General features: G+C 42.5%; 1 protein-coding gene across 5 annotated transcripts in view; it reads right to left on the bottom strand.

Annotated features, from left to right (window-relative positions):
* LOC115196432 (PTB domain-containing engulfment adapter protein 1) overlaps positions 1-16,285 on the bottom strand; it is a 36,633-nt gene extending 20,348 nt beyond the window's left edge. Inside the window, exon 1 of one of the 5 annotated variants that reach the window (XM_029757265.1) lies at positions 15,809-16,285. The gene's annotated coding sequence lies outside the window, so the exon portion shown is untranslated. The remainder of the gene's footprint in view (positions 1-15,808) is intronic. The other 4 variants (XM_029757264.1, XM_029757263.1, XM_029757261.1 and 1 more) reach the window with 4 other exon arrangements.
* Between the last annotated feature and the right edge of the window lie 11,509 nt (positions 16,286-27,794).

Raw genomic sequence — 27,794 nt, 5'->3', positions numbered from 1 at the left:
CAGAGTATTTACAGACTGACAGGAAAAGAGAATAGTTGTTTATTTTACAGAGTGGGTAAGGAATATGGGTTTACCCCCTGGTACAGAGGTACTGTCTTAACTTTATGTCCACACCCCAGCTCAACCCTAAACCTAGCTTCATGTTCACACCCCAGCTCAACCCTAAACCTAGCTTCATGTTCACACCCCAGCTCAACCCTAAACATAGCTTCATGTTCACGCCCCAGCTCAACCCTAAACATAGCTTCATGTTCACACCCCAGCTCAACCCTAAACCTAGCTTCATGTTTACGCCCCAGCTCAACCCTAAACCTAGCTTCATGTCCACACCCCAGCTCAACCCTAAACCTAGCTTCATGTCCACACCCCAGCTCAACCCTAAACCTAGCTTCATGTCCACACCCCAGCTCAACCCTAAACCTAGCTTCATGTCCACACCCCAGCTCTACCCTAAACCTAATGTCATATCCACACCCCAGCTCAACCCTAAACCTAACGTCAACCCTCACCCTAGCGATAACCCTAACTTCAACTTTCCTCAATTATCCCTTTCTCTTACAATGATGATTCATAAGCCACCTTAAACATTGACAAGTAAGCTATTCAAAACAGGATTTATGATCATGTCTAGAGCGTTGGAAAGAGTGTCTGGTTTTGTAGAGATTGACCTATATTTCCACTGTTAAGCACTGTTAATAACACAGTAATATAAAACCCTCTCTAAGCACAGTCGGGGGGGGGGGGGGGGGGCGACACACCAAACAATGAAAATAATGTTTCTCGCCTTTGTTTACAAATGTAGGTCAATTATCTTGACGGATGGTGTTTGGCCAGTTATACTGGAATATAAAGTACTTGTATTGTTGTATTGTATGTAGACTATTTAGGGGGATTCTATTACATGTTTATTATGCAAACTAATATTTCCTCAATAATTTTACATTCGGATATAAGGATTGAGGAGACCAATCAATATGCCAGACATATCATACCGGTCTTGTTTAGATGAACAATAAAAAGGACTCTACAGTAAGGTAGCACTGTGAGGGGGAAACTAGGGCTATATATAGCTCTGTCTTTCTCCACACAATAGATTTATATTTTCCTTATAAGCTAACTGTAAGAAACTGTAGCTTCACCAGGTCATTTATCTCTGTGCCTACATAACACAGCGTTGGTTGCTTCCTTTGTCTTCTCCAGCCACAATGCATTTCCATAACACATTTACCACAGAGATGACAGCTTTATTACACCATCATATCTCGGTAATGCAGTTCCATCCCGCTCCAGCCGAATATCGATCACGTATAAACTCACCACTCGTCAGAGTGGACAGGAAAATACAAACAATTCAAAAGCAGGAGCGAGAGAGAATCCCTTTTTGGCCGGTACGTATGCCACAAGGACTCATGTTTCAGTTATACTGTAGTGTATAACTGCAGTAGGAACACGACAGAAACCCATTGAGTTGGAAGGAGGACTGTAACATTGAGCTCCTAATGGATGCCAAGGCTCCAACCATAGTCCTATTCCAGCCCCTGCTATCTAGCTCCTGCACAAACACCAAGCTCAACTAAGCCCGTTACCACGACAATCACACAGCAGATTCCATACACAAGGCTTCCACTGGCCTGAACAGTCACACATTCCAAATCCAACAATGCCTTAGAACCCTGCGGATTCCGCGCTGGAATACATTGACAGACTGACGGACAACAGCCAACGAGATCAAAGGAGAAGGGCTCTGTTTGAGCAGTGTTCTGTGTTCTCTGTTGGACATACTGTAGTCTACATGCACTGAAAACACACACCATTTCCATCAACCCATCTGAATATAGATTCGATGGTAAAGTTAGTGGGACAGTGGATGTCATGTTTATTTAATGAAAAACACCAGCAAATAGCCTACAAGTGATGACTAACTATGTGTTCCTTAGCCTAAATGTTTTTCTGCCAATCGATGTGATTTTATTTCACGCAATCTCTGTCTGTACATGTGGTTAATTCTCTGGCTGGGCAAATAAGTGAAGGTGGTACAGCTATCACTGATCAGAAACATTTAGCATGCTATAATGTAGCCTAAATCACTGATCAGAAACATTTAGCATGCTATAATGTAGCCTAAATCAAGTGTTCATTGATCACTGATCAGAAACATTTAGCATGATATAATGTAGCCTAAATCAAGTGTTCATCCATCACTGATCAGAAACATTTAGCATGCTATAATGTAGCCTAAATCAAGTGTTCATTGATCACTGATCAGAAACATTTAGCATGCTATAATGTAGCCTAAATCAAGTGTTCATCGATCACTGATCAGAAACATTTAGCATGCTATAATGTAGCCTAAATCAAGCGTTCATTGATCACTGATCAGAAACATTTAGCATGCTATAATGTAGCCTAAATCAAGCGTTCATTGATCACTGATCAGAAACATTTAGCATGCTATAATGTAGCCTAAATCAAGCGTTCATTGATCACTGATCAGAAACATTTAGCATGCTATAATGTAGCCTAAATCAAGTGTTCATTGATCACTGATCAGAAACATTTAGCATGCTATAATGTAGCCTAAATCAAGCGTTCATCGATCACTGATCAGAAACATTTAGCATGCTATAATGTAGCCTAAATCACTGATCAGAAACATTTAGCATGCTATAATGTAGCCTAAATCAAGTGTTCACTGATCAGAAACATTTAGCATGCTATAATGTAGCCTAAATCAAGTGTTCATTGATCACTGATCAGAAACATTTAGCATGCTATAATGTAGCCTAAATCAAGTGTTCATTGATCACTGATCAGAAACATTTAGCATGCTATAATGTAGCCTAAATCAAGCGTAGGCCTATTATTTTGCTCGATAGCGTAAAGGCAACTCCAAAAGCCTGCAGAGGTTGTGAAATATGAACATGAGATTCACATACTTTTGAAAATATAGATTGCTATTATTTACTAATCAGATCAAAAAAGAATGGGCTTGCCTCGGGCTCTGTTTCAAAATATCCCTTTTTTATATGACAGCGGTTACACATGTTGCTGTGACGGAAGTTATGTGGGAAAGATATTAGTAGTATTTTATTCTGTTATATTTCATTATATTCATACTACAAAGTATGTGTGTTGACTGTGATCCGGTTGGTGTGCCTTGTCTATTTAATGAACAAAATAATAACTATTGATTTCATTATTTTGGATGTAACAAACTCAAAATATGCCATTCTATTGTTATGAAAATACATTTTATTAGTCTTATGTTTCTTAGGACCTGCATAAACAAATTCATGGTGTATACAGTATTCAATGGATTTATTCAAATAGATTCCCACCCACATCTGCACACCACTACCCCCACTATAACCACCACAACGGAGGTTTAAAAGGTATATGCAGGCACGAATGTTGTAAAAATGGGCCTGTTTGTAAGAGATTCATATAAACCTTGCCCAATTTTATTTACAGACAAAATACCGTAAATCCTATGTGAAAGCAGTATATGAGACTATTGTAAAACATTACCAAGCCACTGATATCCATTAACTGGATCAAAGCACACAGACAGACCATGATAAGATGGATTTTATATCCTGCTGTAGACAGGCATATGGGATTCTGGTGAAAATCAGACCCAAGTCCCATTTCTGTCAGCCCCCGGAAATCCCTTCCTGTTTCTCCAACGCGAAAGGAAATTGCGCAACACGCACACCACCCAGTCTAAAACAAGCATTGTGATTGCTGAGATACTGATCTGGTGTATCACGTAATGTCCTATTTTATGAACAGAATAACAGATCTAATCATTCATTAATACAAATACAGCACTGTGAAGTCATTTGATCTATTTTAGACCTGCCCATACCTCAACATTACCCTGGTCTGTGTCCACACACTGCCAAGCTATGGCTTTTGAAGTGCACCCTCAGTGTTTTTCTGTAAAGCAGTGGTCCCCAACCAGTGTTGCTAACAGAGGTCTGGGTTGGGTGGGTGCTGGGAGATGCACTATATATCCAAAAGTATGTGGACACCCCTTCAAATTAGTGGATTTGGCTATTTCAGCCACACCCGTTGCTTATAGGTGTATACAGAGGACACAGCCATAGAATCTCCATAGACAAACATTGGCAGTAGAATGGCCTTACTGAAGACCTCAGTGACTTTCAACGTGGCACCGTCATAGGATGCCACCTTTCCAACAAGTCTTTTCGTCAAATTTCTGCCCTGCTAGAGCTGCCCCGATCAACTGTAAGTGCGATTATTGTGAAGTGGAAACATCTTGGAGTAACAACGGCTCAGACGCAAAGTGGTAGGCCACACAAGCTCACAGAATGGGACCGCGGAGTGCTGAAGCGCTTAGTGTGTAAAAATCGCCTGTCCTCGATTGCAACACTCACTACCGAGTTCTAAACTGCCTCTGGAAGCAACGTCAGCACACAAACTGTTCGTCAGGAGCTTCATGAAATGGGTTTCCATGGCCGAGCAGCCGCACACAAGCCTAAGATCACCATGTACAATGCCAAGCGTCAGCTGGAGTGGTGTAAAGCTCGCCGCCACTGGACAATGGAGCAGTGGAAACGTGTTCTCTGGAGTGATGAATCACGCTTCATCATCTGGCAGTCCGACGGACAAATCTGGGTTTGGTGGATGCCAGAAGAACGCTACCTGCCCCAATGCATAGTGCCAAATGTAAAGTTTGGTGGAGGAGGAAGAACAATGGTATGGGGCTGTTTTCATGGTTCGGGCTAGTCCCCTTAGTTCCAGTGAAGGGAAATCTTATCGCAACAATGACAATCTAAATGATTGTGTGCTTTGTTCCAACAGTTTGGAGAAGGCCCTTTCCTGTTTCAGCATGACAATGCCCCCGTGCACAAAGTGAGGTCCATACAGAAATGGTTTGTTGAGATCGGTCTTGAAGAACTTCACTGGCCTGTACAGAGCCCTGACCTCTGTTCCAACAGCTAGTGGAAAACCTTCCCAGAAGAGTGGAGGCTGTTATAGCAGCAAAGGGGGGACCATCTCTATATTAATGCCCACGATTTTAGAATGAGATGTTCGACGAGCAGGTGTCCACATACTTCTGGTCATGTAGCGTCATAAGGGACTGTGACCCTAAAGTCATAAGACTGAGAACACTCCTGGCCCATCTCATTCTTCAGAGAGAGAAGAACACATTGAACTGACCCTAGATCAGTTCTCTCTACCCAGATCCCAACCTTAAGCCCTCCTCGCTCCTCAGGCAGAGGGGAATCCAATCAGAGCACTCTGGTCTAAGGTCAGCTTTTTCCCAATCATTAAAGTTCAACATTCCTAGGTCATCATATGTGCTTCAAAGAGAAGTTGCACTCTAATGAATGGGTCTTGGATCAGAGCCCCCTCTGCCGAGATCCTACATTAAACCACTGGGGGCTAAACTTAAATCTAGCCTGTACCTGGAGAACTACTGCAACACTGGATGAAACATCATTGTACTTCAGACTCCCAAAGTACGATGTCTGGCCCTTAGAGTTCCTTTTTACAACACTAGTACATCATATGCACATGACTCAGCTCAAGGATGAACTTCTTTTGTTCCTCTTCCCGAGTGTCCTAGAGAAGTGTTCCATAGTGCTCTGCCATCCATCTTGCTGGCCATATCTCCATTTGAAGTACCTCTTTACTTTTCTTCATCATTTGATGCAGGGGTAGAGTGTGTATCAAAGAAAGAGTAGGTATTCATCATGATACTGAAGACACTAGAGTAATATCAGTCTGGTCAGGATCATCTTATCTCTCATCTTATCTACGAACATAGACAGGGCTCTAACTCCTCTAGCTCCACAATGAAATAGGGTGCAGGCCAGGCAACAGGCTGTTAGCCAGCCTGCCAGCTTAGTGGAGTCTGCCACGAGCACAGTTAGCGTAGTCAGCTCAGCTTTCTCCATTGAGACCGTGTCTGTGCCTCGATCTTGGTTGGGCAAAATTAAAAATTGCGGTGTTCGCTTCAGTAATCTTACTAGTATAAAGACCTCCTCCATTCCTGCCATTATTGAAAGAGATTGTGATACTTCACATCTCAAAATTGGGTTACTTGATGTTAGATCCCTCACTTCCAAGGCAGTTATAGTCAATGAACTAATCACTGATCATAATCTTGATGTGATTGGCCTGACTGAAACATGGCTTAAGCCTGATGAATTTACTGTGTTAAATGAGGCCTCACCCCCTGGTTACACTAGTGACCAAACCCCCCGTGCATCCGGCAAAGGCGGAGGTGTTGCTAACATTTACGATAGCAAATTTCAATTTACAAAAAAAAAAACCAATGACGTTTTCGTCTTTTGAGCTTCTAGTCATGAAATCTATGCAGCCTACTCAATCACTTTTTATAGCTACTGTTTACAGGCCTCCTGGGCCATATGCAGTGTTCCTTACTGAGTTCCCTGAATTCCTATCGGATCTTGTAGTCATAGCAGATAATATTCTAATTTTTGGTGACTTTAACATTCACATGGAAAAGTCCACAGACCCACTCCAAAAGGCTTTCGGAGCCATCATCGACTCAGTGGGTTTTGTCCAACATGTCTCTGGACCTACTCACTGCCACAGTCATACTCTGGACCTAGTTTTGTCCCATGGAATAAATGTTGTGGATCTTAATGTTTTTCCTCATAATCCTGGATTATCGGACCACCATTTTATTGCGTTTACAATTGCGACAAATAATCTGCTCAGACCCCAACCAAGGAAGATTAAAAGTCGTGCTATAAATTCTCAGACAACCCAAAGATTCCTTGATGCCCTTCCAGACTCCCTCTGCCTACCCAAGGACGTCAGAGGACAAGAATCAGTTAACCACCTAACCGAGGAACTCAATTCAACCTTGCGCAATACCCTAGATGCAGTTGCACCCCTAAAAATTAAAAACATCTGTCATAAGAAACTAGCTCCCTGGTATACAGAAAATACACGAGCTCTGAAGCAAGCTTCCAGAAAATTGGAACGGAAATGGCGCCACACTAAACTGGAAGTCTTCCGACTAGCTTGGAAAGACAGTACCGTGCAGTATCGAAGAGCCCTCACTGCTGCACGATCATCCTATTTTTCCAACTTAATTGAGGAAAATAAGAACAATCCGAAATTTCTTTTTGACACTGTCGCAAAGCTAACTAAAAAGCAGCATTCGCAAATGGAGGATGGCTTTCACTTCAGCAGTAATAAATTTATGAACTTTTTTGAGGAAAAGATCATGATCATTAGAAAGCAAATTACGGACTCCTCTTTAAATCTGGGTATTCCTCCAGGGCTTCATTGTCCAGAGTCTGCACAACTCTGCCAGGACCTTGGCTCAAGGGAGATACTAAAGTGTTTTAGTACTATATCTCTTGACACAATGATGAAAATAATCATGGCCTCCAAACCCTCAAGCTGCATACTGGACCCTATTCCAACTAAACTACTGAAAGAGCTGCTTCCTGTGCTTGGCCCTCCTATGTTGAACATAATAAACGGCTCTCTATCCACCGGATGTGTACCAAGCTCACTAAAAGTGGCAGTAATAAAGCCTCTCTTGAAAAAGCCGAATCTTGACCCAGAAATTATAAAAAACTATCGGCCTATATCGAATCTTCCATTCCTCTCAAAAATTTTAGAAAAAGTTGTTGCGCAGCAACTCACTGCCTTCCTGAAGACAAATAATGTATACGAAACGCTTCAGTCTGGTTTTAGACCCCATCATAGCACTGAGACTGCACTTGTGAAGGTGGTAAATGACCTTTTAATGACGTCAGACCGAGGCTCTGCATCTGTCCTCATGCTCCTAGATCTTAGTGCCGCTTTTGATACCATCGATCACCACATTCTTTTGGAGAGATTGGAAACCCAAATTGGTCTACATGGACAAGTTCTGGCCTGGTTTAGATCTTATCTGTCGGAAAGATATCAGTTTGTCTCTGTGAATGGTTCGTCCTCTGACAAATCAATTGTAAATTTCGGTGTTCCTCAAGGTTCCGTTCTAGGACCACTATTGTTTTCACTATATATTTTACCTCTTGGGGATGTCATTCGAAAACATAATGTTAAATTTCACTGCTATGCGGACGACACACAGCTGTACATTTCAATGAAACATGGTGAAGCCCCAAAATTGCTCTCGCTAGAAGCCTGTGTTTCAGACATAAGGAAGTGGATGGCTGCAAATTTTCTACTTTTAAACTCGGACAAAACAGAGATGCTTGTCCTAGGTCCCAAGAAACAAAGAGATCTTCTGTTGAATCTGACAATTAATCTGGATGGTTGTACAGTCGTCTCAAATAAAACTGTGAAGGACCTCGGCGTTACTCTGGACCCTGATCTCTCTTTTGAAGAACATATCAAGACTGCTTCAAGGACAGCTTTTTTCCATCTACGTAACATTGCAAAAATCAGAAACTTTCTGTCCAAAAATGACGCAGAAAAATTAATCCATGCTTTTGTTACTTCTAGGCTCGACTACTGCAATGCTCTACTTTCCGGCTACCCGGATAAAGCACTAAACAAACTTCAGTTAGTGCTAAATACGGCTGCTAGAATCCTGACTAGAACCAAAAAATGTGATCATATTACTCCAGTGCTAGCTTCCCTACACTGGCTTCCTGTTAAGGCAAGGGCTGATTTCAAGGTTTTACTGCTAACCTACAAAGCATTACATGGGCTTGCTCCTACCTATCTTTCCGATTTGGTCCTGCCGTACATACCTACACGTACGCTACGGTCACAAGACGCAGGCCTCCTAATTGTCCCTAGAATTTCTAAGCAAACGGCTGGAGGTAGGGCTTTCTCCTATAGAGCTCCATTTTTATGGAATGGTCTGCCTACCCATGTGAGAGACGCAGACTCAGTCTCAACCTTTAAGTCTTTACTGAAGACTTATCTCTTCAGTAGGTCCTATGATTAAGTATAGTCTGGCCCAGGAGTGTGAAGGTGAACGGAAAGGCTGGAGCAACGAACCGCCCTTGCTGTCTCTGCCTTGTCGGTTCCCCTCTTCCCACTGGGATTCTCTGCCTCTAACCCTTTTACAGGGGCTGAGTCACTGACTTACTGGTGTTCTTCCATGCCGTCCATGGGAGGGGTGCGTCACTTGAGTAGGTTGAGCCACTGACGTGGTCTTCCTGTCTGGGTTGGCGCCCCCCCCTTGGGTTGTGCCGTGGCGGACATCTTTGTGGGCTATACTCGGCCTTGTCTTCGGACGGTAAGTTGGTGGTTGTAGATATCCCTCTAGTGGTGTGGGGGCTGTGCTTTGGCAAAGTGGGTGGGGTTATATCCTGCCTGTTTGGCCCTGTCCGGGGGTATCATCGGATGGGGCCACAGTGTCTTCTGATCCCTCCTGTCTCAGCCTCCAGTATTTATGCTGCAGTAGTTTATGTGTCGGGGGGCTAGGGTCAGTCTGTTACATCTGGAGTATTCTCTTGTCTTATCCGGTGTCCTGTGTGAATGTAAATATGCTCTCTCTAATTCTCTCTTTCTTTCTTTCTCTCGGAGGACCTGAGCCCTAGGACTACCTGGCATGATGACTCCTTGCTGTCCCCAGTCCACCTGGCCATGCTGCTGCTCCAGTTTCAACTGTTCTGCCTGCGGCTACGGAACCCTGACCTGTTCACCGGACGTGCTTGTTGCACCCTCGACAATTACTATGATTATTATTATTTGACCATGCTGGTCATTTACGAACATTTTAACATCTTGACCATGTTCTGTTATAATATCCACCCGGCACAGCCAGAAGAGGACTGGCCACCCCTCATAGCCTGGTTCCTCTCTAGGTTTCTTCCTAGGTTTTTGGCCTTTCTCAGGAGTTTTTCCTAGGGAGTTTTTCCCAGCCACCGTGCTTCTTTCACATGCATTGCTTGCTGTTTGGGGTTTTAGGCTGGGTTTCTGTACAGCACTTTGAGATTTCAGCTGATGTACGAAGGGCTATATAAATAAATTTGATTTGATTTGATTTGATCTGATACAGTAGAAACTAGAGTAATATCAGTCTGGTCAGGATCATCTGATACAGTAGAAACTAAAGTAATATCAGTCTGGTCAGGATCATCTGATACAGTAGAAACTAGAGTAATATCAGTCTGGTCAGGATCATCTGATACAGTAGAAACTAGAGTAATATCAGTCTGGTCAGGATCATCTGATACAGTAGAAACTAGAGTAATATTAGTCTGGTCAGGATCATCGTGATACTGTAGAAACTAGAGCAATATCAGTCTTGTCAGGATCATCTTGATACTGAAGACACGAGAGTAATATCAGTCTGGTCAGGATCATCTGATACAGTAGCAACTAGAGTAATATCAGTCTGGTCAGGATCATCTGATACGGTAGAAACTAGAGTAATATCAGTCTGGTCAGGATCATCTGATACAGTAGAAACTAGAGTAATATCAGTCTGGTCAGGATCATCTGATACAGTAGAAACTAGAGTAATATCAGTCTGGTCAGGATCATCTGATACGGTAGAAACTAGAGTAATATCAGTCTGGTCAGGATCATCTGATACGGTAGAAACTAGAGTAATATCAGTCTTGTCAGGATCATCTTCATACTGAAGACACGAGAGTAATATCAGTCTGGTCAGGATCATCTGATACGGTAGAAACTAGAGTAATATCAGTCTGGTCAGGATCATCTGATACAGTAGAAACTAGAGTAATATCAGTCTGGTCAGGATCATCTGATACAGTAGAAACTAGAGTAATATCAGTCTGGTCAGGATCATCTGATACGGTAGAAACTAGAGTAATATCAGTCTGGTCAGGATCATCTGATACAGTAGAAACTAGAGTAATATCAGTCTGGTCAGGATCATCTGATACAGTAGAAACTAGAGTAATATCAGTCTGGTCAGGATCATCTGATACGGTAGAAACTAGAGTAATATCAGTCTGGTCAGGATCATCTGATACGGTAGAAACTAGAGTAATATCAGTCTGGTCAGGATCATCTGATACGGTAGAAACTAGAGTAATATCAGTCTGGTCAGGATCATCTGATACGGTAGAAACTAGAGTAATATCAGTCTGGTCAGGATCATCTGATACAGTAGAAACTAGAGTAATATCAGTCTGGTCAGGATCATCTGATACAGTAGAAACTAGAGTAATATCAGTCTGGTCAGGATCATCTGATACAGTAGAAACTAGAGTAATATCAGTCTGGTCAGGATCATCTGATACAGTAGAAACTAGAGTAGTATCAGTCTGGTCAGGATCATCTGATACGGTAGAAACTAGAGTAATATCAGTCTGGTCAGGATCATCTTCATACTGAAGACACTAGAGTAGTATCAGTCTGGTCAGGATCATCTTCATACTGAAGACACTAGAGTAATATCAGTCTGGTCAGGATCATCTTCATACTGAAGACACTAGAGTAGTATCAGTCTGGTCAGGATCATCTTGATACTGAAGACACTAGAAGAAAAACAGTCTGGTTAGAATGATGAGTGAAAGGAGGGCAGGATTTGGGGTTTCAGGATTCTCCACTCAAACAATATGGCTGATCTGTTTTGAAGAAAAGCCAATTGGACTACAGTAAAGTGGGACCACAGACAATACGCTCACTAACAAAACAATTAGAACTGTTCTTCACAACAAAATAAAACAAGACTGAAGTGGCCAGTTTAATGTTCTAACATAGATTACTCTCTCTGTCACCGTTTCCATTTAATTTGTTTTCTCTGCCTACTTTGGGACACGGTCTTTTAGCCAACTCTACACAAATACATGGAGTTATTAAAAAAAATCACTAATCTGTGTGTGTCATAGGAAGGACACCTGCCAAACCAAAGCAACGAGGTGATTAATGTGCTTCTGTCTCAGGAGAGAATTATGACTGAGCAGTGTACAGGGACTCACTATACCATGAGGATGAATTAGATCATTACACTGGTGACTGGAAACAACCAATATTAAAGAGCTCATTTCTCCTTCATTTGGTTGTTTTAATGTGAAGTGTGTTTTAATTTAAAATTCACTTCAAATAAAGATTTGATTATTCTCTTGATTTGATTGATTAAGGATAGAGTAGTAGAACAATAGTACTGTGCTCATACCTCATCGACAACTATGGTCGAGACTGAGAGAAAGCAACATTAGTCACCATTATAAACTGGGTGGATTGAGCCCTGAATGCTGATTGGCTGTATACCACGGGTATGTCAAAACATTTATCTTTACTGCTCTAATTACGTTGGTAATCAGTTTATAATAGCAATAAGGCACCTCGGGGGTTTATGGTATATGGCCAATATACCACGGCTAAGGGCTGTATCCAGGCACTTCGCGTTGCATCGTGAGAAGAGCAGCCCTTGGTTATGGTATATTATCCATATACCACATCCCCTCGTGCCTTATTGATTAATTACTGCATGTTAGTTCCTCCGATATTAAACACTGATCATCTTTTATGATCAATACAATGTTAATGTATCAAAAGTATGCGTAAGAAAACAGACGGGCTGAACACACTATACACAGTTCCTCATTATGTATTGCATAAATGTTACACTTCTGACTTCTGGAGCACAGCAGTCTATATACTGTCTCCCAGACAGTGAAATATGTGCATCACAGTGAAGTCGGCCTACTGTGGAATTCAAATCTAATTCAAAGCACACACTGGGAAACCCAACATAGTCGCATAAGCTAATTGGAAAACGACATCCAATTCCATTCATGCATGGATGGTGAACAAGTCAAGTCTAAACACTCATTGTATTTCCCTAAAGGAGGGTCAATGTGGAGCCACAGAGTTCTGGGGACTAAATCAAATCGCTGCAGAGTTTGTCTTTATTTACGGAATTAGTTTTAAAGGCAATGATCTTTGAGCCTGGAGGAACTTTTGTGTACTTTAAAAAAAAGTTTATTAAATTTGTTTTGAACTTTGATTCCTTTAACTTTAAATAACTGTTTAAACTGACCATTTTCAAAAACTTGCAGCAGTCTCCATAATGAATGAGTGAAAGCAGTTGAGGCGTTTTTAATGAGATGCTGTCGCCATTAAAACAAGTCAATTCATATCAAATAAGAAATGTCCCATTTTGTGCTACTCGTTTTTTTCATCAATAAAGCTTTCCAATCAAGTGGAAAATGGAGATGAATAAATGTCTATAATTTATATGCAGAAGCATAATTCTCTCCAGACTCTAGAAAGACAGCCAATCACATAGAAATATAATCTATAGATCATATTTCTATGGCAAGTCACAAATCGTTATATATGAGCATAGAACTAAATATTAGAACTTGAGTATGGAGTCTGAATTAACAGCGCTGTGTGATGTCAATCTTTTTTTTACTTCAAAATGTTCAAGCAAATCACTCAGAGATATAGGTACTGCTGACTGTAACACTAGCCACATCTTTCCCATCAGGAAAAAACTGATTCAAGCACATAGAAATAGGCCTTCTAGGCCTTCATGACCAAACAGTCTCAATACAAACTGATCTGATTCCATTTTCTCTGGGCTGAGTGACAAAATACGTTTCAGTGAGAAAGTCGTTTAATACGGGTGCTCATATTGGCTGCTGGCCAGACACCATCGAGCATCACTCTTACTATCATTCATTTCAGAACGAGTCTCTCACCAGTCGATATGACCAATTAATTAGCCTAAGCATCTTCATTATAGAGCATTGATCGCCAAACTGTACAGCGGCCCGTAATTAATATCAGTTTACGAAATAACACTTAATCAAGCTCAGCAAATTAAACCACTATCCTTCTAATGAGAATGCCAAAACTACAGTATAGTAAAACCCTCAACAGCCTGCAAGTCCAGACAAGTATAATGGAGCTATGTGGTGTATTGCGCTGTAAAAACAGCATCCATTTACTGGTCTATGAAGTCCACCTTAATATGGAAGAAATGAATGCTGTTACATAAAAGTATAGAGCCATAACTAGCCAGTAGGTATTACTATGGATTCACTTGAGTTGCAACTTCTTCACAGGGTGCTTAAGCTTCCTCCTGCTTTGGGAATCAATGTGTTCTGACAGCTGAGTAGGGTGCTGCTGTCAGACAGACAGAATTGTGTGATGTTTCTTTTCCTAGAGAGCAGCAGGTAGATCCAGCAGCATCAGAAGCCCCACAGGAAGTAGGAAGGGGCCTCGGGAAAAAGGTCACTACAACCCCTGGGAGATGCCTGGAAATGTCTGTTTGTAGAGGGGAGGTGGATTGACGTCTCCGTGGTCAGGACAGACCACGAAGCAAACGAGGGGTTTAATTTGACAATGAGGCGCTAACCAAGCAGCACGGGATTGCCCTGGCCACCGCTTCAGGTTCACTTGAGCCTTAGAGTACTGCTAATGATTATAAAAGAGGAGAAACAGGGGTCCAGCAAAGCAGAGCACTGATTCCATGTGACAGTGAGGGACTGTACTAACAGTAGCAGCATACAATATCTGTAAATAAATGTAGTGTTCGACTCCAGTGCTTGTCTGAGTTTTCTGCTGGTATCAACAACTCCTTGTAGCCTAATTGTCTGATCAATTGGCCTTAGAGCCAGCCCACAAAACTAAGTTTATTCTGAACCAGTCGCTGATTAAAAAGGTAAAATCTAGACTTAGCCACCATTCCTCTACATCTGCATTACTTGCTGTTTAGGGTTTTAGGCTGGGTTTCTGTATAAGCACTGCTGATGTAAAAAGGGCTTTATAAATACATTTGACTGACTGATTGATTAACCAGTGTGGTCCATGTGGACTCTAGCAAAGCAGTCCTGGCATCAACAAAGTGAAGTTGGGCAGCTTTAGAGAGGGGAGCGTTTAACGTGGTTCGGTTAGAAAGTGGAGAAGCAGCAATCTGTCTATTAGTGTGTATAGAGTGCAGGACTGTTGCAGATATCAGCTAGCACAGCATGGTGCTGCAAAGCTCCATGTCTAGAGCACTGGAACTCTTCATTATCATTTCCTCTTTCTGCATTTTTCCTGCTGGCTGTTTTAACTTCTGCTATAAAGCCTTGTCCTTGGGGTTGAAGAGAACATTCTCATTGGGTGAATACAGTTAAGGGAACATCTTCTAATTCAAGTTCTTGCCTCAAGCAGAACTTTTATCATCACGGGCCAGCTCTGCTTCAGTCAAACAATGGGGGAAGAGAGACATACTTAAAATACAACGTTTTGCTCTATTAAAATGTTGTGCAACACAATAACCCACAGTGACCTAGAATGGCCAGATGTGCTCACACACCAGTACATTACAAACCTTGCTAAAAGGAAGATGCTCCCTTAGAAATACATTAAGGTCTTTAAAAAACAACCTGTATTCAACATAGCCTATAGCTATTAAAACATTACATAGTAGTTCACATTAATTGCTCGCCCGTTCTACAAATTAACCCCCCTTTTCTCTACAACGTTGTTTCTTTTAACTCTGTCTGTTATTAACTAATTTGTAAATACTGAGTATTTTAAAAAAATAAAAAATAAAAAATAAATAAGGACGTGTGTAACTCTTCTAAGAACGTGTCTCAAATCAGTCATGAAATATCGCTTTAACGACACCTGCCATAGTTGGACAAAGGAAAGCAAAAACGCAATGTTCCAGCAGAATCCATTCAGTAATAAATCCCGGCATAACAAAAACAGTTAGTATATTAACGCAGCGCTGTCAAAAACAGCAGACATTGTGTTCAGTTTAATCGAACCAACAATTCAATGAAACAAAATTGTCATAACGTCGTTAGTTATAGGCTAACTCATAGGAAAACTTAAAAGTCTGCACAAAAAGTAGCCTATGCATTTCCCCTTTTCCAAATAGGCTACAGAGAAAGAGAAAACATTAACCCACCAAATGAAGTGAAAGATTCCTTGTTTTGTACGGTCTCCTTGTCGCCCAGCTCTCTCGTTCATGCGCGGCTCTGTTCCGTCTCTCTTCACAAACGCCGGCAGCGCGCACCGCTTCTTGAAAAGTTTAGTGACGTCAACCCAAGTATTTAAAAAGCCGCTATTCCGCTGCAATTGAACTGTGCCATTTAAACTGACCACGTGCATAACATTATATCATGAAAAATCGTGTGGGATTAAAACTGAAACTGACCATATCCTTTGATATTAGAAGATGATCTATTGTAGTCAAATATCTCTTTCTCTGGCAAAAAAATACTTTTGTGATTTCAAAAAACATGGGAAGACTTCTTCTAGCCTTTCGAAATAACTTGAGACAGAATAGTGGATTACAGCATTGCACAGCCCCAGCAGAGAAACAGTTTACATGATTATTTATCATGGGAAGCGGCGACCCGTCATTCAGGGCAGGTGCAGCCCCATCTGTTTTGAGCCCAACCTCTTTAGCTAAAACAATATTTATATATATTTTTGTTGTCGCCTGTTTTGCATGTTATTTTACCATTAATGCTAGTCATATATCAGTTTATAAACAATGTAAAACAATAAATAAATAAATAAAGATATGTTCTCTTTTTTGTTTTCTTGAGTAAGGCAGCTCCAAAATGCAGGTGTTTCAGTCGAGCTCAGTGCTTTCTGTGGTGGTGGGAGGGGCAGCCAGTAGAACATACAGAGCATAGGGGTTGGTAATGTTCTCTAGCTGTGCCGTGATTGGCTCAGTGTTCTGTCACTCATGGGGACACTGCCTCACCGCAAAATCTACAGGATGAGCTCTAAAACTTCAAGCCCCTTGGTGCTGCCATAGATTTATATTAGAAATGCCCATCCAAGAAGCCTCAAGGTCACAAATGAAATGACGTCAAATCATGTTATATCTACCGTAGCTTTGATTGTATGATCAAATAGCAAGCTAGACAGTCAGTCATCATCAGGAAGTCGACAATCTACTGGCAAATCCTTTTCAATCATTGTCATATGAAGAGAAAATATAGATAAAACATCGGTGCTCATCCGTCATTGGACATAAACATTACACAACAAGTTGGAAACTGCAAATTCAACAATGAGTGGCTTTCAAAATAACTGGAAATTCGGAGCTGGGCAATCTCAGACTTCACTGAGTTCAAGACAACTGGAAACTTGGAAAATGATGAGCTCCGACTGGGAAAATACGTTTTGAACGTTCATCCAACTTGGAATTCCGAGTCAGGAACTCGGGCTCTTTCTAGAGCTCCGACCTCAAGATCACTGACGTCATGATTCAACCTTGTTTTTTTCAGAGTTCCCAGTTGTCTTGAAAGCACCATAAATCCAGAGATGACATAAATCCAGTTTGATGACAGAATTTGCCCACAGGAAGGACCACCATGCCACTTTGCTGTTCAAGTGAGCATAGCACAACAAAAATGTATTGTATGCTGCTGCATAAATGATGTAATATGTCAGGGAGATATGTATACTGTAGCTAAGAAAGTAATACTAAGTGTATGTTGTGTAGTAAGCTGTTAGTAGCCCATATGCCTCACTCTAATAATTTGGTCCTTTTCCCCCTTAACTTAGCCTACTGTTCTGACTTGGTTGTAGCCTGTTTTAGAGAAATGTCCTCATCAAATATTGTACGAGCTTTCACTGTCTGTTTATATGCCCCTTTTATTTATCCTACGGTTCTGACTTTGTGTACAGGGAGAATACTGTAAGAACAGCCCATGTTCTGAATTCTGTCGCTGTACATTTAGAAAGTGCTAAACAGATAGTTATATTGACTACGTCCGTCCTAGCTAGCTCATTAATGTCTTAATCGAAATTACGGATTGCCTCTTATCCGCTCATCGTTCCCTTATGCCATAGTTTGTACATCTCAATTGTCAGTAGAAACCACATTTGTTGAAGCAAGTCAGCCATATCCACTATGTTTTATAAAAGGCAGTAAATGAGGCTGAATGAACTGCTTCACTGCCAGACAAGGCTCCGCTGATAGCCAGGTGTAGCGGTGGTAAGGTGTTGGGACAGCTTCATGTAGGTCCTAATAGTTTGTGGACACCGTTTGTCACCGTTATTGTGCAATTAATTGTTTAGTGTTGTGTAGTGGGTTTGCTGGCATGCATCCCCCCCAAAAAATGTGTTTTGCCCCACCAAGATTGACATGCTAACATTGCCACTGATGATGGAGGGTGCATATTAGCATAATAGTCTATTACAAATATTCGTAAGCATAGTGCTTAAGTTTTTCCTTCGCTGTAGTTAGACTAGCCTATATCAATGAATGTCGGAACAATTTTGGGAATAGGAGTGTAAATATCTAAATATACACACTTTTCAAAGTAGTCACATTCTAACTGAAAACTGGGACAGAGGACAAAGGAGGGGTGATGACAGGTGAGGTGACGTGGTGGAATTGAAAAGCTCCTCTATGTTTTCATGTTGTCTGTTTCCCTCTAGTGATTCACTTAGTCATAACAGAGTACCTCAGCTTGAGAGCATTGTGCTATAACCCCCCTTGGAAAGATCATGTATCAGGCTGCTTGCTGAGAAAGTCCACTGTCACTGTCGTAGGCTGGTTTATTTTGAACATCTTGGGATTTATATTTTACCTCGGCCAATCATTCCACTCAGTAGAGAGAGAGGTTTTGAATACTGTGCCTCTTTGAGAACATGAATCTGTTCTGCTTCAATGTGGCTATAACAATTGAACATCTTTGAATGTAATTCACTGAAAAAGACATGCATTGTCCTATCCTATCATCCAATGTCTGACTATGTCTGGAAACTGCCCATAGCAGATCAAACCCAGAACCAGCGCATGTAGTTGTACGGAAACAACTGATGACAGCAATTTTCATGGCAATTTTGCCTGTCTGAAAGGGTTCCCCATTCAGATCGATGGCTGATTGTGTGACAATGCATCATCATTAGAATCTCCATCAGACAAACAATAGGAAATGGGCTGCACAAAGAACACATCACCAAACAAGGAACAGATGGACTTTACATTGCCCCACATAGCATAACGCAACATGGCACACACTGAAGTGAAAGTGGTGCTTGTATTATTACATACAAGGGTGTATTCTGTAAAGCCTTGAGCAATATTTTAAAAAGGATATAATTATGCTAACAATGCAATAAAGTGGATTGAAGTGAACTGCATCATTGGTGTTGAGCAAAACCTGCAACAGAAAGTTGAGAAGTGTCGAGGTAAGTAAGATAAATTAATTATATTTTAATGGAACATAGATATAGGACTTTAAAAGGTTAAAATCACAGGAGGTTGGTGGCACCTTAATTGGGGAGGACGTGCGCGGGATAATGGCTGGAGCGGAATAGGTGGAACGGTATCAAATACATCAAACACACGGTTACCATGTGTTTGATTCCATTCCATTCTATCCGTTATTATGAGCCATCCTCCCCTCAGCAGCCTCCACTGGTTAAAATGTTGAAAAGAAGTCAGGAGTTGGCTGGAGTACCTGTTGGAATTGTATCAAGGAAGAAATCAAATGTATGCATAGTCAATATTCACTACTTCATCATAAAAGCTGATTTATTGTCAATGCCTTTCAAAGTACACTTAAATCATATTAGAGCTAAGACTTTTTATGGCATGACCTATAGAGTATGGCAAATGCAGTAATGAGAGGACAATTTAACTAATGCACACAGATATATGATTCAGTATGTACTAGAATTCTGCGTGCAAAACCAATCAGTGTCCAACTGTCCTGATACACAGTACCAGTCAAAAGTTTGGACATACCTACTTATTTCATGTTTTTTCTTTATTTTTACTATTTTTTACAGAAATAATAGTGTCGAATAATAGTGAAGACATCAAAAAAGGAAATAACCCATGTGGAATCATTTAGTAACCAAAAACAGTGTTAAACAAATACACATATATTTTATATTTGAGATTCTTCAAAGTAGCCACCCTTTCCCTTGATGATAGCTTTGCACACTCTTAGGATTATCTCAACCAGATTAATGAGGTAGTCACCTGGAATGCATTTCAATTAATATGTGTGCCTTGTTACAGTGCATTTGTGGAATTTCGTTCCTTCTTAATGCGTTTGAGCCAATCAGTTGTGTTGTGACAGGTAGGGTTGGCAAACAGAAGATAGCCCTATTTGGTAAAAGACCAATTCCGTATTATGGCAAGAACAGCTCAAATAAACAAAGAGAAATGACAGTCCATCATTACTTTAAGACATGAAGGTCAGTCAATCTGGAAAATGTCAAGAACTTTTAAAGTTTCTTCAAGTGCAGTCACAAAAACCATCAAGCGCTATGATGAAACTGACTCTCATGAGGACCACCACAGGAAAGGCAGAGGATAAGTTCTGCAGAGGATAAGTTCATTAGAATTACAGTACCAGCTTCAGAAATCCGCAATTAACTGCACCTCAGATTGCAGCCCAAATAAATGCTTCACAGAGTTCAAGTAACAGACACATCTCAACATCAACTGTTCAGAGGAGACTGCGTGAATCAGGCCTTCATGGTTGAATTGCTGCAAAGAAACCACTACTAAAGGACACAATAAGAAGAAGAGACTTGCTTGGGCCAAGAAACACGAGCAATGGACATTAGACCGGTGGAAATCTGTCCTTTGGTCTGATGAGTCCAAATTTGAGAATTTTGGTTCCAACCGCCGGGTTTTGTGAGACGCAGAGTAGTTAAACGGATGATCTCCACATGTGTGGTTCCCACCATGAAGCATGGAGGAGGAGGTGTGATGGTGTGGGGGTGCTTTGCTGGTGACACTGTCAGTGATTTATTTAGAATTCAAGGCACACTTAACTAGCATGGCTACCACAGCATTCTGCAGCGAATCACCATTCCATCTGGTTTGCGCTTAGTGGGACTATCATTTGTTTTTCAACAGGACAATGACCCAAAACACACCTCCAGGCTGTGTAAGGGCTATTTGACCAAGAAGGAGAGTGATGGAGTGCTGCATCAGATGACCTGGTCTCCACAATCACCCGACCTCATCCCAATTGAAATGGTTTGGGATGAGTTGGACCACAGAGTGAAGGTAAAGCAGCCAACAAGTGCTCAGCATGTGTGGGAACTCCTTCAAAACTGTTGGAAAAGCATTCCAAGTGACTTGAAGAATCTAAAATCTAAAATATATTTCCATTTGTTTAACACTTTTTTGGTTACTACATGATTCCATATGTGTTATTTCATAGTTTTGATGTCTTCACTATTATTCTACAATGTAGACAATAATAAAACATAAAGACTAACCCTTGAATGAGTAGGTGTGTCCAAACTTTTAACTGGTACAGTATATAATTCATATCCGCTACTATGGAACAATTTGATTTGTCACATGCTTTGTAAACAAGAGGTGTAGGTAGACTAACCGTGAGATGCTTATTTAAGGGCCCTTCCCAACAATGCAGAGAGAAAACAAGAGAAATAATAGAAAAATAATAACACAAGGAATAAATACACAGTGAGTAATGATAACTTGGCTATATACACGGGGTACCAGTACCGAGTCGATGTGCAGGGGTACGAGGTAATTGAGGTGGATATGTACATATAGGTAGGGATAAAGGTTACCAGGCAACATGGTAGATAACGAACAGTAACAGCTGCGTATGTGATGAGTTACAGTAGTTCACTGTGAAAAAAAGATTCTGTGTTCTTGATCCTCAATTAAATGAAACAATTGGAACGGTTGAACATCCTTATTGAGCAGTGTCTTCTTTCTCTATGGGTTCCTATACATTCCTGTAACACTTCAATGAAATAGGCCTCTGGGGACATCAAAGTGCTCCTCACAATCAATATGGTGATCACGGAACACTTTAATCACCTGTCTACGCTGAGATTGGTCGTTCTGTGTTCTCATACCACGCTGATTAGGGTTTCTAATTGGCCAAACCAAACTCATTATGCGTATTGTGCTAAATCAGTGTTGCATGGTCCCATCCGGATGCAAAGTCGAGAAATATGGACAAGATATACACACGTACACGGACACGTACACACACAGTCCACTAATTACCCTCCAATATCCTTGAGTTTGTTTACCCAGACGTCACAACAAACATGCTCATTCATTCTGACAGTATAGCAAGTCGCAAGCACACGGATTTTATTTCAGATAAAGCAGTGATATTGTAAATCAAGATGTTCAAAGCTCTATGTTTTCTAAAGGTCAGTCTATAATTACCATTCATGGGGTAAAGCTCTTCCTACAGTATTTCATAATCATGTCAACATTGTTCAGACTGCACACTGTGCACAGCACGTTGCTTGTATTTCTTAGACTTACTCCACAGTGCCTTTCATGAATGTACATGAGGCAGCAAGAGAAATACAGTTCCTGTATTCAATGTCTGTATTCAGTGGATGACATAATATAAAAGGAGTAGTCATTAAAGTTATAATTGTAAAAGGCTCTAAATGCCTAGAACAGACATATTCCCAATTGTTGGTCAGCTCCATGAATGTATTTATTGTGATGATCCGTACACATTGACCAAGCTTCATCTATCCCCTGCTGATTTTGTACGTTTGCCCACTGACAAAGAAATTATCAGTCTATAATTTTAATGGTAGGTTTATTTGAACAGTGAGAGACAGAATAACAACAAAAAAATCCTGAAAAACGCATGTCAAAAATGTTATAAATGGATTTCAGGAAGATGGTAAGCTAGATAACATGGGATTGGTATACAGTCAGGAAGATGGTAAACTAGATAACATGGGATTGGTACACAGTCAGGACTGGATAGGTGAGCATTCAGCCAGTGACTCTCAATCAGATAGCGTAGCCAGCTCTATGCATGTACACACAGTGGCAAGAAAACTATGTGAACCCTTTGGAAATACCTGGATTTCTGCATAAATTGGTCATAAAATTTGATCTGATCTTCATCTAGTTCACAACAATAGACAAACACAGTCTGCTTAAACTAAGAACACACAAACAATTATACATTTTCATGTCTTTATTGAACACACCATGTAAACATTCACAGTGCAGGGTGGGAAAAGTATGTGAACCGTTGGATTTAATAACAGGTTGACCATCCTTTGGCAGCAATAACCTCAACCAAACGTTTTCTGTAGTTGCGGATCAGACCTGCAAAGCGGTCAAGAGGAATTTTGGACCATTCCTCTTTACAAAACAGTTTCAGTTCAGCAGTATTCTTGGGATGTCTGGTGTGAACTGCTCTCGAGGTCATGCCACAGCATCTCAATCGGGTTGAGGTCAGGACTCTGACTGGCCCACTCCAGAAGGCCTATTTTCATCTGTTGAAGCCATTCTGTTGTTGATTTACTTCTGTGTTTTGGGTCGTTGTCCTGTTACATCACCCAACTTCTGTTGAGCTTCAATTGACAGACAGATAGCCTTACATTCTCCTGCAAAATGTCTTGATAGACTTGGGAATTCATTTTTTCTTCGATGATAGCAAGCTGTCCGGGCCCTAAGGCAGCAAAGCAGCCCCAAACCTTGATGCTCCCTCCACCATACTTTACAGTTGGGATGAGGTTTTGATGTTGGTGTGCTGTCATTTTTTCTCCACACATAGTGTTGTGTGTTCCTTCCAAACAACACAACTTTAGTTTCATCTATCCACAGAAAATGTTGCCAGTAGCGCTGTGGAACATCCAGGTGCACTTTCGCAAACTTCCGACATGCAGCAACGTTTTTTTTTGACAGCAGTGGCTTCTTGTGTGGTGTCCTCCCATGAACATCATTCTTGTTTAATGTTTTACGTATCGTAGACTCGTCAACAGAGATGTTAGTATGTTCCAGAGATTTCAGTAAGTCTTTAGCTGACACTCTAGGATTCTTCTTAACCTCCTTGAGCATTCTGCACTGTGCTCTTGCAGTCATCTTTGCAGGACGGTGTAACGGCCGTCTGAAAGAGTAGACCAAGGCGCAGCGTGGTCAGTGCTCATCATGAAATTTATTTGAATGAACACTGAATCAAAAAACCAAAGTGCAACAGCTAAACAGTTCTGTCAGGTAGCAAATGACTAAACAGAAAATAACCACCCACAAAACCCAAAGGAAAACAGGCTGCCTAAGTATGGCTCCCAATCAGCAACAACGATATACAGCTGTCCCTGATTGAGAGCCATACCCGGCCGAAACAAAGAAATACCAAACATAGAAAAAAGGACATAGAATGCCCACCCCAACTCACGCCCTGACCAACCAAAATAGAGACATAAAAGGATCTCTAAGGTCAGGGCGTGACAGACGGCCACTCCTAGGGAGAGAAGCCACAGTGCTGAACTTTCTCCATTTATAGACAATGTCTTACTGTGAACTGATGAACATCAAGACTTTTAGAGATACTTATGTAACCCTTTTCAGCTTTATGCAAGTCAACAATTCTTAATCTTAGGCCTTATGAGATCTCTTTTGTTCGAGGCATCGTTCACATCAAGCAATGCTTCTTGTGAATAGCAAACTCAAATTTTTTGTGAGTGTTTTTTAATAGGGCAGGGCAGCTCTAACCAACATCTCCAATCTCGTCTCATTGATTAGACTCCAGGTTAGCTGACTCCTAACTCCAATTAGCTTTTGGAGAAGTCATTAGCTTAGGGTTTGACATACTTTTTCCAAACTACACTGTGAATGTTTAAATTATGTATTCAATAAAGACATGAAAAATACAATAATTTATGTGTTATTAGTTTAAGCACACTATGCTTGTCTAAATTTGATTACCAATTTATTCCAAAGGGTTCATATACTTTTTCTTGCCACTGTACGTTGTACACACACACACACACACACACACACACACACACACACACACACACACACACACACACACACACACACACACACACACACACACACACTGACACACACACAGTCAAATATACAGTAACTACTGACATTTCATTACATGTTCGCTTTTAAACCAAGGCCTACTATTACTTGCTCTGATGAGTGCACTGCAGTAAAATCCTACAGGCTGTATCGTTAAAACGCTTTCTGCCTCAGATTCAAAAGAAAATTATTCCACTCATCTGTTTTTCTTGGCAAATTTCAGGTTTTTAATTTCAGGTTTTAATCGAAAGGTTTATCCCATTCAATTCATTACGGCTGCGGAGTCAGTCATGCATGAAAGTGATCATTTTTCTCTATCTCCTCCACCTAATTTCATGCACCTCACTCTCTCACCCCACTTTCTATACTTTCTGGAATGTCATTAAAATGCCAGAAGTCTTTTGCCCTATCTCCAAAGGAGCTCTTTACCTGTCAGTGAAAATGAACCAGAGCCAGAGCTTCTCTATGTATTTCACTAGATAGATAGCCAAAAGTGGGGATTTTAAAACCGTGAAATAATTTAGGCACGTGTATTCACTCCGTCAATTTGTACACCGCAGTCCAGTACTTACAGGAGATCATTCAGAAAGGAGATCTTCTTTCTCCTCTTGAGAGCCACTAATGTTCCGTTCAGAGTTCATTTCCCAGGGAGCTATGCGATGAACTGTCTCGCTCCCATCTTTCATTTATCTGAAGGAGTTTTGCTTTGGCAAAGTGTGAACAGGAGCCAATTTTACAGCCTGTTTTGTCCTAGCACCTCTCTATCACTCTCTGACAGACAGACAGACCTCTTCACTGGCTGTTCACTCCGACAGGAGGTGACGATTACTATGAAGAAGTGGAGCATCTCACAGCAACGGGCCCTCTCCTCCTCTCTGCTCTCCTTTTCCAACATCTCCTCGTCTTTTCTACAAGAGCAGAACAGTAAGCCGAGTATCAGTGGTTGAAATGAGAAAGTTTTACTTCCTTGAAGTGCAAAGGTTTTCTTGCAGTCTTTTTGTTATCTGCCATAACGTCTGCAGGAAACTTCCAGAAATAGTATGGGGTTGTATACTCTAAAGACCAAAACTGGTGAGAGAGTCTTGAGTAGAGCTTCCAATCCCTCACAATGCGGAGGTGGGTTATGGCTGTAACGCCCTGGCCATAGAGAGGGGTTTTTTGTTCTTTATTTTGGTTAGGCCAGGGTGTTACATTGGGTGGGCGTTCTATGTTCCTTTTTCTATGTTTTTGTATTTCTTTGTTTTGGGCCGTGTGTGTGTGTGTGTGTGTGTGTGTGTGTGTGTGTGTGTGTGTGTGGCTCCCAATCAGGCACAGCTGAAGCTCGTTGCTGCTGATTGGGAGTCACACATAAGGAGCATGTTTTTCCTTTGGGTTTGTGGGTAATTGTTTCTGTTTGAGTATTTGCCTAACAGGACTGTTTGCTGTCGTTTTGTTCATTTTGTAGTGTTCTCTTGTTTGTTTGAATTAAAATTCTAATGATGAGCACATCCTCTGCTGCACCTTGGTTCCCTCTTACAGACAGCTGTTACAGAATTACCCACCACCAAGGGACCAAGCAGCGGAAGAGGGAGGTCCGGGCAATGGAGGAGACGCCGGCCAGCAGACGGGGTCGCTGGCGTCAGTCGAGGAAGCCCGGAAGACACCCCCAAGAAATTTTTTTGGGGGGGCTAATGGGGTGGTCCGGAAGGGCAGAGGAAGAGCCCAGACCACTGCTCTCGTGGGGGATGACGGCGGAGGAAGAGACGAAGATGATGAGGCAGTTGATTGAGGACCTGCAGAGGGAAGATCTGGAGGAGCCTTGGTATGCGGAGTTGCGCGCTGTGTCGCCAGTGCGCCCGCACAGCCCGGTGCGTCCGGTGGACATGCCCAGCACATGCCGTGCTAGGATGGGCATCCAGCCAGGACGAGTGGCAAAACCGGCTCCACGCTTCAGTTCACCAGTGCGTGTTCACAGTCCTGTCTGGCCCGTCCCTGCTCCCCGCACCAAGTCCACAGTGCATGTCCCCAGTCCTGTCCGGTCCGTCCCTGCTCCCCGCACCAAGCCCAAGGTGCGTGTCCACAGTCCTGTCCGGCCCGTCCCTGCTCCCAGCACCAAGCCCAAGGTGCGTGTCCCCAGCCCCGCCAGTCAGCAGTCGTCAGAGCTGCCCGCCAGTCAGCAGTCGTCGGAGCTGCCCGCCAGTCAGCAGTCGTCGGAGCTGCCCGCCAGTCAACAGTCGTCAGAGCTGCCCGCCAGTCAACAGTCGTCAGAGCTGCCCGCCAGTCAACAGTCGTCAGAGCTGCCCGCCAGTCAACCATCACCAGAGCTGCCCGCCAGTCAACAGTCGTCAGAGCTGCCCGCCAGTCAACAGTCGTCAGAGCTGCCCGCCAGTCAACAGTCGTCAGAGCTGCCCGCCAGTCAACAGTCGTCAGAGCTGCCCGCCAGTCAACAGTCGCCAGAGAGGTCAGACTGCGCTGAACTGCCGGAGTGGCCAGACTGCGCTGAACTGCCGGAGGGGCCAGACTGCCCTGAACTGCCAGAGTGGCCAGGGACGCCCGCCAGCCCGGTGAGTCCTGTGCCTACGCCTAGGGACAGGCCTCTGTCATGTCTCCCCAGCCTGGTGAATCCTGGGTCAGTGCCGTCGGAGCAGCCAGGGTCGCCCGCCAGCCGGGCGCAACCATCGCCACCCGCCAGCCGGGCGCAGCCAGGGTCGCCCGCCAGCCGGGCGCAACCATCGCCGGCCGCCAGCCGGGCGCAACCATCGCCGGCCGCCAGCCGGGCGCAACAAGGGTCGCCCTCCAGACCTTCGGCGCGGCCAGGTGCGCCACCTAAGAGGGCGACGTCAAGGGTGGAGCAGAGGCCACGTCCCGCACCTGAGCCGCCGCCGTAAGAAGGCCCACCCGGACCCTCCCCTTCAGAGTCAGGTTTTGCGGCCGGAGTCCGCACCTTTGGGGGGGGGGTACTGTAACGCCCTGGCCATAGAGAGGGGTTTTTTGTTCTTTATTTTGGTTAGGCCAGGGTGTTACATTGGGTGGGCGTTCTATGTTCCTTTTTCTATGTTTTTGTATTTCTTTGTTTTGGGCCGTGTGTGGCTCCCAATCAGGCACAGCTGAAGCTCGTTGCTGCTGATTGGGAGTCACA

Source organism: Salmo trutta, chromosome 6 (assembly GCF_901001165.1).
Source record: "Salmo trutta chromosome 6, fSalTru1.1, whole genome shotgun sequence".
Taxonomy (NCBI): Eukaryota; Metazoa; Chordata; class Actinopteri; order Salmoniformes; family Salmonidae; genus Salmo; species Salmo trutta.
This window is presented reverse-complemented; position numbering and strand designations above follow the sequence as displayed.